The sequence below is a fragment of the Mesoplodon bidens genome (assembly GCF_964165515.1).
Source record: "Mesoplodon bidens genome assembly, chromosome: 10".
Taxonomy (NCBI): Eukaryota; Metazoa; Chordata; class Mammalia; order Artiodactyla; family Ziphiidae; genus Mesoplodon; species Mesoplodon bidens.
Genome location: NC_138172.1, coordinates 27,171,964 through 27,184,348, shown reverse-complemented (window position 1 = coordinate 27,184,348; position 12,385 = coordinate 27,171,964). Strand labels below are relative to the sequence as shown.

The 12,385-nt window shown below is 39.1% G+C and overlaps 1 protein-coding gene across 11 annotated transcripts in view; it reads right to left on the bottom strand.

Annotated features, from left to right (window-relative positions):
• Positions 1-12,385, bottom strand: part of CADPS (calcium dependent secretion activator) — a 478,170-nt gene that overhangs the window by 440,015 nt on the left and 25,770 nt on the right. The gene's annotated exons all lie outside the window — the stretch shown is intronic.

The window sequence follows — 12,385 nt, the reverse complement described above, 5'->3', positions numbered from 1 at the left end:
GAATTTGAAATTTTTCTAAATCTTTGCAAAATATAAATCCATTTTATAAGAAACAATATTCTAGTGGTAGGTTTTGAATTGGAAAAAGGAAGTTAAAGCACTTTTTTTAAAATAGTTTCATGGAAATAAATGAAGATATACAAGATAGGTTACCTCTCCCCATTACATACTATTTTGAAATACAAACAGAAAGAAATGATATTGCAACCTACCCCACAGCAAATGATAATAATCAGGAAATGGTAAAAAGACTGGCATGTCAAATTCAGAAAATTCCACGTAAAATGCCACACCTCAGTTGAATTTTCAAAAAACCTACTTTGATTCAGGTAGTCACATAATCTCCAAATTCAGTTTTCTTGTATCATGTCTGTAAAATGACACCCAGACACACCCTCCTTGTTACTTTTCATTTTTGAGTCTATGATTTGTTTGTGCTTTATGACAATCTACGGGGCCGTGTAAATTAAATACCAGTTTCCTTTATGATCACATTTATACACCTTGTAATCCTGAACTATGCAGGCCAGTATTGGCCGCCTTATTATGAGGGAGCACAGCTGTGTGGGCCTCACAAAGGAAAGTCAGCGAAGAGGCAAAATTGAGTTGCGTAGTCTTGGCAAGAGGATCCATCAGACATCCTTCTATTTACTGTGATGCTTATCAAGATACACTCACAACATCTCAGGGAAACTCAGCTTCCTTATGCTGAACCTAGACTTGACAATGACCAACAACATTAGTTATGAAATTCAAAAAGAGTCATGTACCACAATGTTCATTGCAGCTCTATTTACAATAGCCAGGACATGGAAGCAACCTAAGTGTCCATCATCGGATGAATGGATAAAGAAGATGTGGCACATATATACAATGGAATATTACTCAGCCATAAAAAGAAACGAAATTGAACTATTTATAATGAGGTGGATAGAACTGGAGTCTGTCATACAGAGTGAAGTAAGTCAGGAAGAGAAAGACAAATACCGTATGCTAACACATATATATGGAATTTAAGAAAGAAAAAATGTCATGAAGAACCTAGGGGTAAAACAGGAATAAAGACACAGACCTACTTGAGAATGGACTTGAGGATATGGGGAGGGGGAAGGGTAAGCTGTGACAAAGCGAGAGAGAGGCATGGACATATATACACTACCAAACGTAGGATAGCTAGCTAGTGGGAAGCAGCCGCATAGCACAGGGAGATCAGATCGGGTGCTTTGTGACCGCCTGGAGGGGTGGGATAGGGAGGGTGGGAGGGAGGGAGACGCAAGAGGGAAGGGATGTGGGAACAGATGTATATGTATGACTGATTCACTTTGTTATAAAGCAAAAACTAATAAAAAAAAAAAGAAACTAACACACCATTGTAAAGCAATTATACTCCAATAAAGTTGTAAAAAAAATTAGTAATGAAAGACAAAAAGCAGAGTTTACATTAAATTACTTTTGAAAATAATTCTGTATTCCTGAAGGGAGTCAAACACATTTAGGTGACTCAATCAAAGGCTAATGGTGTCCCTTCTTCTCTCTGGCCCTTCCTCTCCGGTCTTCTCCTGTCCTCCTGCTGTATCTATTTACACACATTGCTCAGGTGAGACTTTTGATTGGATGATTCAATCACTGAACATTTGTTGAGCACCTTCTGATTAATCCAGTGTTTCTTCACCCTTGGACGCACACTGAATCATCCAGGGAGACTGTAAAAATAATGTACTGATGCCTGCGCTTCTGGATCTTGTAGAGCTCCTGGGTGAATCCAGTGTACATCCAAGTTTCAGAATAACTGGTCTAGATGCATGGGATTCAAAGATAAATCAGGCATTTCCCCCAATCTCCAGGAACTTACTAAATTATCAGGCAAATTCAGACCCAAATAGACAAAAAATTAAGCTAAAATATTCCTTGCACCATTTCTTCCTTTTTTCCTTCCTTCCTTTTATTCAAATAGTTATTGAGTATCTATTATGTGCCAGCAACTGAGGCAACAGAGACAGTGCCCTGTCCCCCAAGAGTGCATAGTCTGGTGGGAGACATAAGCAATAAAAATAAAATAAAGAGGAAGATAAACAGTGGATTCAAAGGGATCCCCAAAGGAAGGCCTTTTGACCAGCCAGGATGCAGGTTTAAGGAAAAATCTTGTGAAGGAGGTAAATGCAACCTGAGTTTTCAAAGTTGAGTTACAACTAGCCCATGTATGTATGTGTGTGTGTGTACATATATACATGTATATAAAATATATGAGTGCACATACATGCATGTATCAATGTGCATGTGTATATATACATATGTGTAGATATGTGTATATAATATATATGTGTATGTCTACATGCACGTGTGTATACATAACGGCAAGGACATTTTAGTTGTTGGCAACAGCATGTACAAAGGTATAAGATGAGAAGGAGCTGTGCACCTTTGGAGCCCTGAGTCTCTCAGTGGGGCTCAAGTAAAGGGTACATTTGGGAACAAGGCTGGATAAGCTAGGCTTAGATTATAAAGCAGTACTGTTTGCCATGCTCACGAGTTGGAGCTTCATTCTGAAGGCTACGGAGAAGCTTCTGAAGAATCTTTAACTAGAAAGGTTTGGTTTTGAAGCAAATCCTGAAGCCTTTTGATGAAAGACACATTTGTTCAGCCTAGGATATCGACAGTAAACAGTTTCTCTGCCCATCTTCATGCCAGTGTAGACACCTGGCTGCTCAGGCAGAATTCATTAAATATTTTGTAGATAACTTTTCAGGATGAAGGCAGATGCCTCACACCATTTCTTAGTATCTGAGGGGCACTAGACCTCCTCCTTCAGGGAGAACAACAATAATAACATTAATATAGATAACTTTTATCACATTCTATGTGCCAGGGAATTTATGTACATTTAATGTTTATAGTAACGTCTGTTAAGGTGATTTAGTATTCTCATTTTACACAGGATGAAGCTGAGGCTTTGGTGAAGTTAAGTAACTCGCCCAAGATTACACAGCTGGGATGAAAACTCACATATGTTCAAATAAATATTATGTCTCATAATTCTTAATATATTTATTATTAAAAATAAATAATATTTATTTTAAGGTAGGAATGCAAAGCTCTAAAATCAGTGTTTAGATTTTTTAAAGGTGGAAAAGAAACTGAAAGAAGAAACAAAACAAAACTCTTATCTGACTGCAAAGCTAGGGCTCTTTCCTCTCACACTTTTCAATTCCTCAACCCACAGAGACAACACCCATTGCTCCCCCCTGGCCTTGTAGCAGAGGGTAAGTGGAGAAAACTACAGCATCAACAATCTCCCGGGGCACTTCCAACAGATCCATAAACTCAATCCAAAAAGAAAGATGATGAAAGCATCACCAGTTCCTCCCAGTTATACGGACAGAGCTTCATGAATGCTAATGAGGGTCCAGGCATGTGGACCAATCCAGGGTTTATTTATGTACTGGATGTATGTTCCAGAAGCAATGTAGAACAGCCCCTGATTCATAGCTTGGGCTACTCAATGTTCCAATACCTTTATACAGTTGTTTCCTTTTGATCTTGTGAGCTGCCCTATATCATGTTTCACAATAAATTATCTGGTGATTCAGTGCCAGAACATGAGGATATCGCCAAGTAATAGATATGTATTAACGTGGAAAGACCACACAGCAAGCTACCATAGAGCAGAGAATATGGACTTTGTCAAATACAAATCTCTGTTTACCACTTAGGAACTGAGTTGACTTGGGGCGAAAGACTTACCCTCTTTGGGTCTCAGTCTCTGCAGCTACAAAATGCAGAAAATTGTGACCACTAGAAATCATGTATGAAAATCAAACTCCTGACACAGAGCGAGCCCTGAATGAACGTACAGGTATCCTTCTTCTGATGTGACTAAAGATTGATATTAATTAGCCATTTGTGAAACAGCCTCCAAAGGGGACATGCTAAAGCTGACAGAGAGGACTGGCTTTGCAGGCATGGACTAGCTTTTAGGAAAACAGATGTTCCTCTATGATATGGTGAGAAATTCACATTCTCCATAAGTATGTCACTGAGGTGTGAGTTCTAAGCGCCCAGCACCTGTGCAGAGTTGCAAAACCATGGCGACTCGTGGGACACCTGGAGATGAGCCCAGGGGCTGGTTTCATTTGCTGGATGTATTACTGTCCTCACTAACCAACAGGTGATGGAATGAGGAGTCTTGGAGATGCCTCCGAAACGTGTGGGTCTCCTGGTTCCACAGAGGCGGGCAACACGATTTAAAATGTTGTAAAGAGAATGCACTTGGTTTATAGAAGGTAAATTAAAAAGTCAAAGTCAGAAAGCAGGAGGGAGGAAGTATAAAACACACCATACTTTGACAACATAAAAGCTTTGAGATGCCATAAAGGTAGGAAAATCCAGTGTTAGGGTCAGTTAGCTGAGGTTCTCAGACAGGGATTCTTAGATGGTCCTTAGGGAATCTATGAAACTCCAAAAACTATGTGCAAAACAGTGTGTGGGTATGAGTGTCTGGGGGGCAGAAAGTCTACAATCTTCAGATTTTCAAAAGGGTTAAAACTCTGTTCAAATCCGGATTCTGCTCATTTCTACCTCTGTGATTTTTATGAAAGTTGCTTAACCTCTCTGGGAATAATAATAAAACTTACCTCATACTGTTGTTATGATAATTAACTGAGTTAATATTTAGAACACACTTAGAAAAGTACTTAGGGCATAGCCAGCGTTCACTAATCATCATCATCATCATCATCTTGGATGTAAAAGGGATGGCTTGTCTGTGGGGCCTGGACCAACCCTGCCCTAAAATTAATAAACAAGTCACTTGAGAAATCTGGGCATCAGATGTCCAATATATAAAATGGGATGCCTCCCAGCTCTAATGCTTTGGAACACCTGCTTTGCTCCAGGCACTGGGCAGGCCCTCTAAATATAAAGGTAAGATAATGCTCCTTCCCTGGAGGAATTAACTCATGGTCTGGGATGGGAAAATGAGTACAAAATAAACACATATAATTATAATTAACTGGCAAATTCAGTAACAGAGATACACTCAGAGGATGATGGGGACACAGATGGGAGATGCTAATTCAGTTGTGGGGAAAGATGAACTTCAACACCAGTCCAGGAAAGCTTTGTTTACAAAGATGTTATTTCAGGGAGAGGGAGGAAATGGTCAGAGTCCTTTAAGGAGAGTTATTAGCAAAGGCCAAGAGACGAGAAATACCACTGCAAGTGTGAGAGGCCACAGTGGATTCATGGTTCTGGAGTCCAAAATATGAGACAAAAAGTGGTGAGAAGGGAGCAGTAGAGTGGGACTAGACCATGAAGGCCTGGATGCCTTGGAGAGGAGCTAAGATTCACCCTGAAGGGAACATTATAGGATGTACCTAGAGGGATGAAGAATGAGTTGGAGGGGGCTGGGATTGAAGGGAAGAGATTAATTATAAGAGGTTTTGAAGTACACACGTGGAGAGGAATGCGGGTGGCAAGAACTAAGGCCAAAGCATGAACTGAGTTTGTGGCTGAGGGGATATTATGAGGAAGAAAGCTACACAAAACACTGAGGAGATAAACATGGAATGATGTGGTGATTGATTACACACGGGATGCAAGGGAGACCCAGTCAAGTGTAACCACTGAGGTTTCTAGCTTGGATGACTAGGTACGTGGTGGTTCCAACATCTGAAAATGTCGGAGGAGAGTGAGGAGGGGTGAGCATATGTGCAGCGGGGGACGGGCAGGGATGGTGAGCTCGGTATGGGATATACTGAGCTGGAGCCAATTGAGGACGTATTGAGTGAATCCAGGCTAGGTCTCTAATAAGGATTAAATTAGATAATGCACATGGATTGCTTCATGAACTACAGAAAACTGATTATCCTCATTATTATTGCCTTTAGCATGGGCGTCACAAGCTCTTATTTAACTTCTCTCAGCCTTAAATGTTCCACCCCCTTCAATGGGGATAATAACCACCCATCATTGCCAACTCATAAGATATTTGGGTATAAAGTGAAATTGTCTCTGAAACATCGAGTACTTCGTGGGACAGACACATAAACCTAACACAATATTATTAAATGGAATTACATTCAAAGGGATGAGACGGTATACACGGTGATTTCCACAGGATTTAGTAACGAGACGACAATTATAGCTCTGAAATGCATGGTTTAGCATGACAGCCAGATTGCCATGAGAATTCTAATCGTGTGAGAACTCAGTTTTCCTATGTCATACGTCTATTTTTTGAGAATTCTTTCCTGGAAAACAAAATACTGTGTATGTTTTGTGTGTGTGTATGTGACCTGAAGTGGGTACTCCCTCACATGTACAGATGGGAAATAATTAATTAACAGCCTGGGTCCCTGGGGGTGGGTAAATTAAAGCTGAGGAAGTAATCGTTTTCATAAAAAGCTTTTATACTTTAATATAAACCTTTAACCAGCAAAACTGGCTCATAGGAAATAATCAACAGTCAAAATTAAGGACTGGCAATTATATAAGGTATTTGGTGAATCTTGGGTCCCAAAAGATGCAGATGCTTGTTTGCATATCTAATTTTCTGGCTTACTGCCAAACCTTTAGGATACATTAACTAAGTCAGGAAATCACAATAGAATCAGTCAGTCGAAATCCTGTTTTATGGCACTCATCTTGGTGTCTCCAAGAACCAGACAGGCTTTGTATTCATTCATCCCAAAGTCCATTCACTTTTGAGCAAAAGGGACCTGATTTACTCCATTCCCCCTCTCTAGGTAGTAAATGAGATGCCTAAGTTCCTCCCTGTAACACGTTCTATTCTTTAACAGCCCTTATTGCCAGCAAATATCTCCTCTAAGTCTCATCTAAATCCATTGTTAGGCACCAACCAGCATGTGCAACGTTGAGAGGAAAACTTATATCGTCTACTAAGAGAAGAAAGAAAAGCTTTTAGTCCAAAACAAACAAAAGCAAGGCCACTAGCCCAGATTCTCATTGGGTATTCCTCAGAGTGACACGTGCAGCCCGTTCAATTGTGTTAGCAGACTACTGTCTTCATTGCATGTATAGTTTGAGTACAGATTCCAAACCTATGGCTGAGTTTCTTCTTTTTCTCAGTTTCTTCTGAGTGTTTTCTTTTTCATGAATTTGCTCTGAATAAAACTGACCTGTGGGCTCTCTATAGAAAGTGGCATTTGGGGCTTTCCCTCCTCTTGTAAAGTGATTTCTCCCTAGTTTATTGTCCAGTTAACTTAATTTAATAACCTTTTTAAAGTTGGCAATGTAAAAAAAGCAACTTGCAAAAGGTTTTCTGCAACAGAGAAACAAAACAAAAACAAAACAAGAAAACCCTGTATACTGTATGGGTTTGTCTCATAAGCATCTTCTTGGAAAGGGAGAAATCCTTATTTCCTGGGTACTCATTTTGGCACTTGGGTTTGAAAGCCATAAAATAACTCATATCGAAATGGAATAAGATAGAAAATTCTAATAGAATTACCATATGGTCCAGCAATCCCACCCCTGCACATATATCTGGAAAAAGCCATAATTCGAAAAGATACATGCACCCCAAAGTTCACTGCAGCACTATTTACAGTAGCCAAAACATGGAAGCAACCTAAACATCCATCGACAGAGGAATGGATAAAGAAGATGTGGTATATTCATACAATGGAATATCACTCAGCCATAAAAAAGAATGAAATAATGCCATTTGCAGCAACATGAATGGACCTAAAGATTATCATACTAAGTGAAGTAAGTTAGACAGAGAAAAACAAGTATCTTATGATATCACTTATATGTGGAATCTAAAAAAAAAAAGATACAAATCAACTTATTTACAAAACAGAAACAGACTCACAGACACGGAGAACAAACTTGTGGTTACCAAAGGGGAAATGGGGGGGGGATAAATTAGGAATTTGGTATGAACAATATACACTGCTATATATGAAATAATCAACAAGGACCTACTGTACAGCACAGGGAACTCTACTCAATATTCTGTAATAACCTATATGGGAAAAGAATCTGAAAAAGAATGGATATATATATATAACTGAATCATTTAGCTGTACACCTGAAATGCAACATTGTAAATCAACTATACTCCAGTATAAAATAAAAATTAAATTTAAAAAAGATAGAAAATCCTGAAGCTATCTGGCATCCCCTTGTAATACCGGGACTTCCCTCAGAAGGCACTTTGAAACTATGTCTGCGAGCTATTTATAATGTTGTCTCCCAAATAAGTCAATACAATATTTCCCTCTGGCTTATGGTTTTTTCCCATTACAAAAGAGGACTGAGAAAAATGATTTATTTCCTGTAAGTGAAGACCATTGTTCACTTACTAAAAAAGTTTCCATGACAGTTCTCCTATTCATGGACTTTAGCCACAAGGGTAGATTTAGACAACCTATATCCTCAGATGAAAACCAAACGTGAAGAAATCATTTAAACCCACATCCAAGACAGATAATCCTCACTGAAACAACACAAGACATCTGGGATAGTTTATAGAGAAGACAAAATCTCCATGGACCTCATTCATCCCTGGTCGAGAGGGCACAGTGTTCATTTACCTACCTGGCAATAACAAGAGCTGACACTAATACAGCACTTACCAGGGCCAAGCCATTGTTCTAAGAGCTTTATAAATATTATCTCAACTAATTTTTGCAAGAACCCCATGAGGTAGGTACTATCATCCCTGTTTTTCAGATGAGGAAACTGAGGCACCGGAAGGTCAAGTAATTTGCCCAAAGAGCTGGTAAATAGTAAAGATGAGTTTGGAACCTAGGTAGTCTGGTTCCAGAATCTGTATTCTTACCCACTATGCAGTGAGGATTTTCTTCAGTAAATCTGTCCAATATACAGATCAAGCTAATACTGTTTTAATTTCACAGCAAGACTACAAGTTTAATTTTCTGCATGATTGCCTCAATTATCCATTTAATCGTCTTCATCATGATATTAACAATAAGTGCTTTTTATTACATATCAGTGATGTGCCTAGCACTAGAATAGGTACAATGCCTAGATTATCTCATTTAATTGATTTCTTATAAAAATTCTACCAAGGCAGAAATTAGCATCATTTTATAGGTAAGGAAATTGATGCTCAGAGAAGCAAAGTACTTTTCCCAGGGCCAAAAACAAAGAGGTGGAGAGCCAGGAATCTAGACTTCATGGCCTCTGATAATGATACACAGCCTCCATCTCACTCTACAGACATAGACTTTGTTTAGAATTATGATAATTTAAAAGTTTTACATTCACCTTCATGATGCACAAGATTAGCCATACCTGTGTGTGCAGTGCAAACACCCGTGCTGCTTAACCAAGGTTCTGAGAAGGATACCCAAGGAGTCTGGTTGTGAGTTAATGGTTTTCCGAGCCACTGGAAGGCATGGTATTTTGTAAAGCACATGACAAATATGTTTAAAATAAAAATGATGGTTAATCATAAAGATTAGCATCACTATCAGGCTCTGGTATGATGAAATGTTTTTTCTTCTATGTTCCAATGGATAATTAATTTCCTTTTTTTTTCCTGAATTACAAAAACATTAACAGCTAATTCTATCAAGAATGATCTTTCCCATAAGACAAATGATGCAGTTTAAAGTGTAAGTGAATTACCCTTCCAAGTATTAAAGGCAAATAATCATTTCAGTGATTATTAATAATCACTATTAAACAGAAAACAATTAATTGCACATTATTTCTTTACTCTCTTTATGGCTAAAATCACATGTATCTTACATTATTAGTGACATGAATAAATAATGAATACTCACAGCCAAGAAAAATATCTGAGCTTTCTATGTTAAAGGCAGACAATATCTCACATTTGTACTTCGAACAGAAACACAATCGAATTATAAAATATCCCCAAACAATAGTGATGTAAACAAGATAGCGGTTGCTATGTGTGTGTACTGGGACACACACACACACACACAAACTAAAGATGGGGGAAAGCAGTACAGAGTTGGACTCAACCTCATCTGGGCCCCAGTAACTTCCATTTTGTTTCTCCACCACTTTCAAAACAAAACTTCTGCCTTATGGTACAGGATGGCTGCCCAAGCTCCAGCCATCAGGTCTGCTTTCTAACCAGTCGGAAGAATGAAAAAGGAGGAAGAGAGGGGTGCTTTTTTAAATGACACTTCCTGGAAGTCACTCAGACATCTGTGCTTTTATCCCATTGACCAGATCTTAGTCCCAATGCCATATCTAACTACAATAGGAGGGCTGGCAAGTGTCTTTTATTTTGTTTTCCAGCTAAAAAATAGGGCCCCATTATTAGGAAGAAGAGGAGAATGGATGTTAGAAGAAAATTAAAAGTTTCTACCAGAGCTTAAGAATGTACAAAGGTCAGAACTCTTTTCCTTTAAAATAAGACATTGCCCTTGGGCTTCATAGGTATTCTCGTCCCAAAATCTAGGCTCTTGGCAACTATACAAAATCTAAAACCTTAATTCAAATTGCATAATCCAGAGCTAAATGTAGACATTTTATATATATAAGAGCAAATGGTACCACCATTATGCTCTTGTAAAATGTCTTTCATTGAGCCTCTACCACCATTGTCTAGGAAAAGAGGCGGGGGAAACAGTGCCAAACCACGATGTTAAGATTAGACCTCTTCTGATGAAGTTAGCAAGCATGTGTGTCATCCATTAGCACAAACTTTAGTTCAGCAAGTTTAAAACTGACAAACAAGAGAAGTCTTAGACTTGATAAAAATGTAACAGAAGGGAAAATATAAAAGAGTAAAATCATCTTGTTTAGAAGAAGAATTCAGGCTGGAATGTGCAATGAAAGGAAAATCCGATTTGGATTTGGGTTGATAATGCCTCCTTTTTGACATTAATTGCCTATTCCTATGGGTTATTTTAGGTTTTCAAAAACGTTCAGGTCATGAAAAAAGTCTCCCATTTTTTCTGCCTTTCCTTTTATACTATCCTGTACTGAGGAGCACCTTGCCCCCCAGTGCACACCTGTCAAAGCCAACAACACACAGGAGCCAAGTTGGCAGGGGAACAGCAAAAAATCTAAGTGTGAATACAAATTTAAGGAAGTCACAAGGATCCATAGTTATCATATCCTCTGAACTAGTTGAACACTAGAGACTTAAAGATCTCAAGGGTGGATTATTTAACATATGAATGCAAATGAGAAAATGGATTTTTAAAAGTTATTTTTAGCATTCAGGATTTCTTTTTTTTAATTAATTTATTTATTTTTGCTGTGTTGGGTCTTCGTTTCTGTCTGAGGACTTTCTCTAGTTGCGGTGAGCGGGTGCCACTCTTCATCGTGGTGCGTGGGCCTCTCACTGTCGCGGCCTCTCTTGTTGCAGAGCACAAGCTCCAGACGCGCAGGCTCAGTAATTGTGGCTCCCGGGTCTAGTTGCTTCGCGGCATGTGGGATCTTCCCAGACCAGGGCTCGAACCCATGTCCCCTGCATTGGCAGGCAGATTCTCAACGACTGCGCCACCAGGGAAGCCCGAGAAAATGGATTCTTAATATCATATATAAACTAGACAAAGAGCTGACCACTGTCAGACTGGTAGTCTCCTATAACATGTGGCAAAGTGACAGGCTCAGTTTCAGACAAACTTGTGGTCAAACTCTCGGCCAAGCTAATCAAGGTTCTTGAATGCAAACAAGAGAAGCTAATTCTGGTTAAGTGAACAGCAAAAGGAACTTATCGGAAAACTACTGGGTAGGCCTCAGGGTCTTCAGGAAGGTGGATGGGTTTGGAAAACAGGCCGGAACCAAAGCTAAGCTACTGAGAAAAGAGGCAGATCAGCTTGGAAACAGCCATGGACGCTCACCATTACACGGTGGGGCTTTTCATTCTGCTGCCTTTATTACCACTGGACACAGGATGCTATCACTATGGGTGGAATAAGTTTAAAGGGTTCCTTATTCCTTGGCATGAACTGTTTCACACTCAGAAGGAAACACCTACCATACCGGTCAATCTTAGGTCAGATTTTCAGGCCTTGTCAGATAGCCTCTTGAGTTTCTGTCAGAGAAAACTGAGCCCCAAATCCCAAGACTTAACACTGTTACAATTTCCCCCAAATAGAAGTGTTCAGAGGTTGGCCTGCCAAAAATGTAGCCATTCATAAGGAATCTACAACTTACCAGACACATGATCTGGAGCAAGTTACTTTAGCTCTGAGTCTCAGATCCATTACCTCTAAAAAGGAGATAATTAATGCACATCTCACAGGGTCTTTTTGAAGATCAAACGAGATTATACATTTAACTGTTAATTATAAAGCCCAGAATAAGCACTCAATATCTTGGCCTAATGTGCAGTTGTGAGGAAAGACAAGGAAAATGCTTGATTCCATCAACATTAGTAAGATAATGATTTTCATGGCTGTTGTTA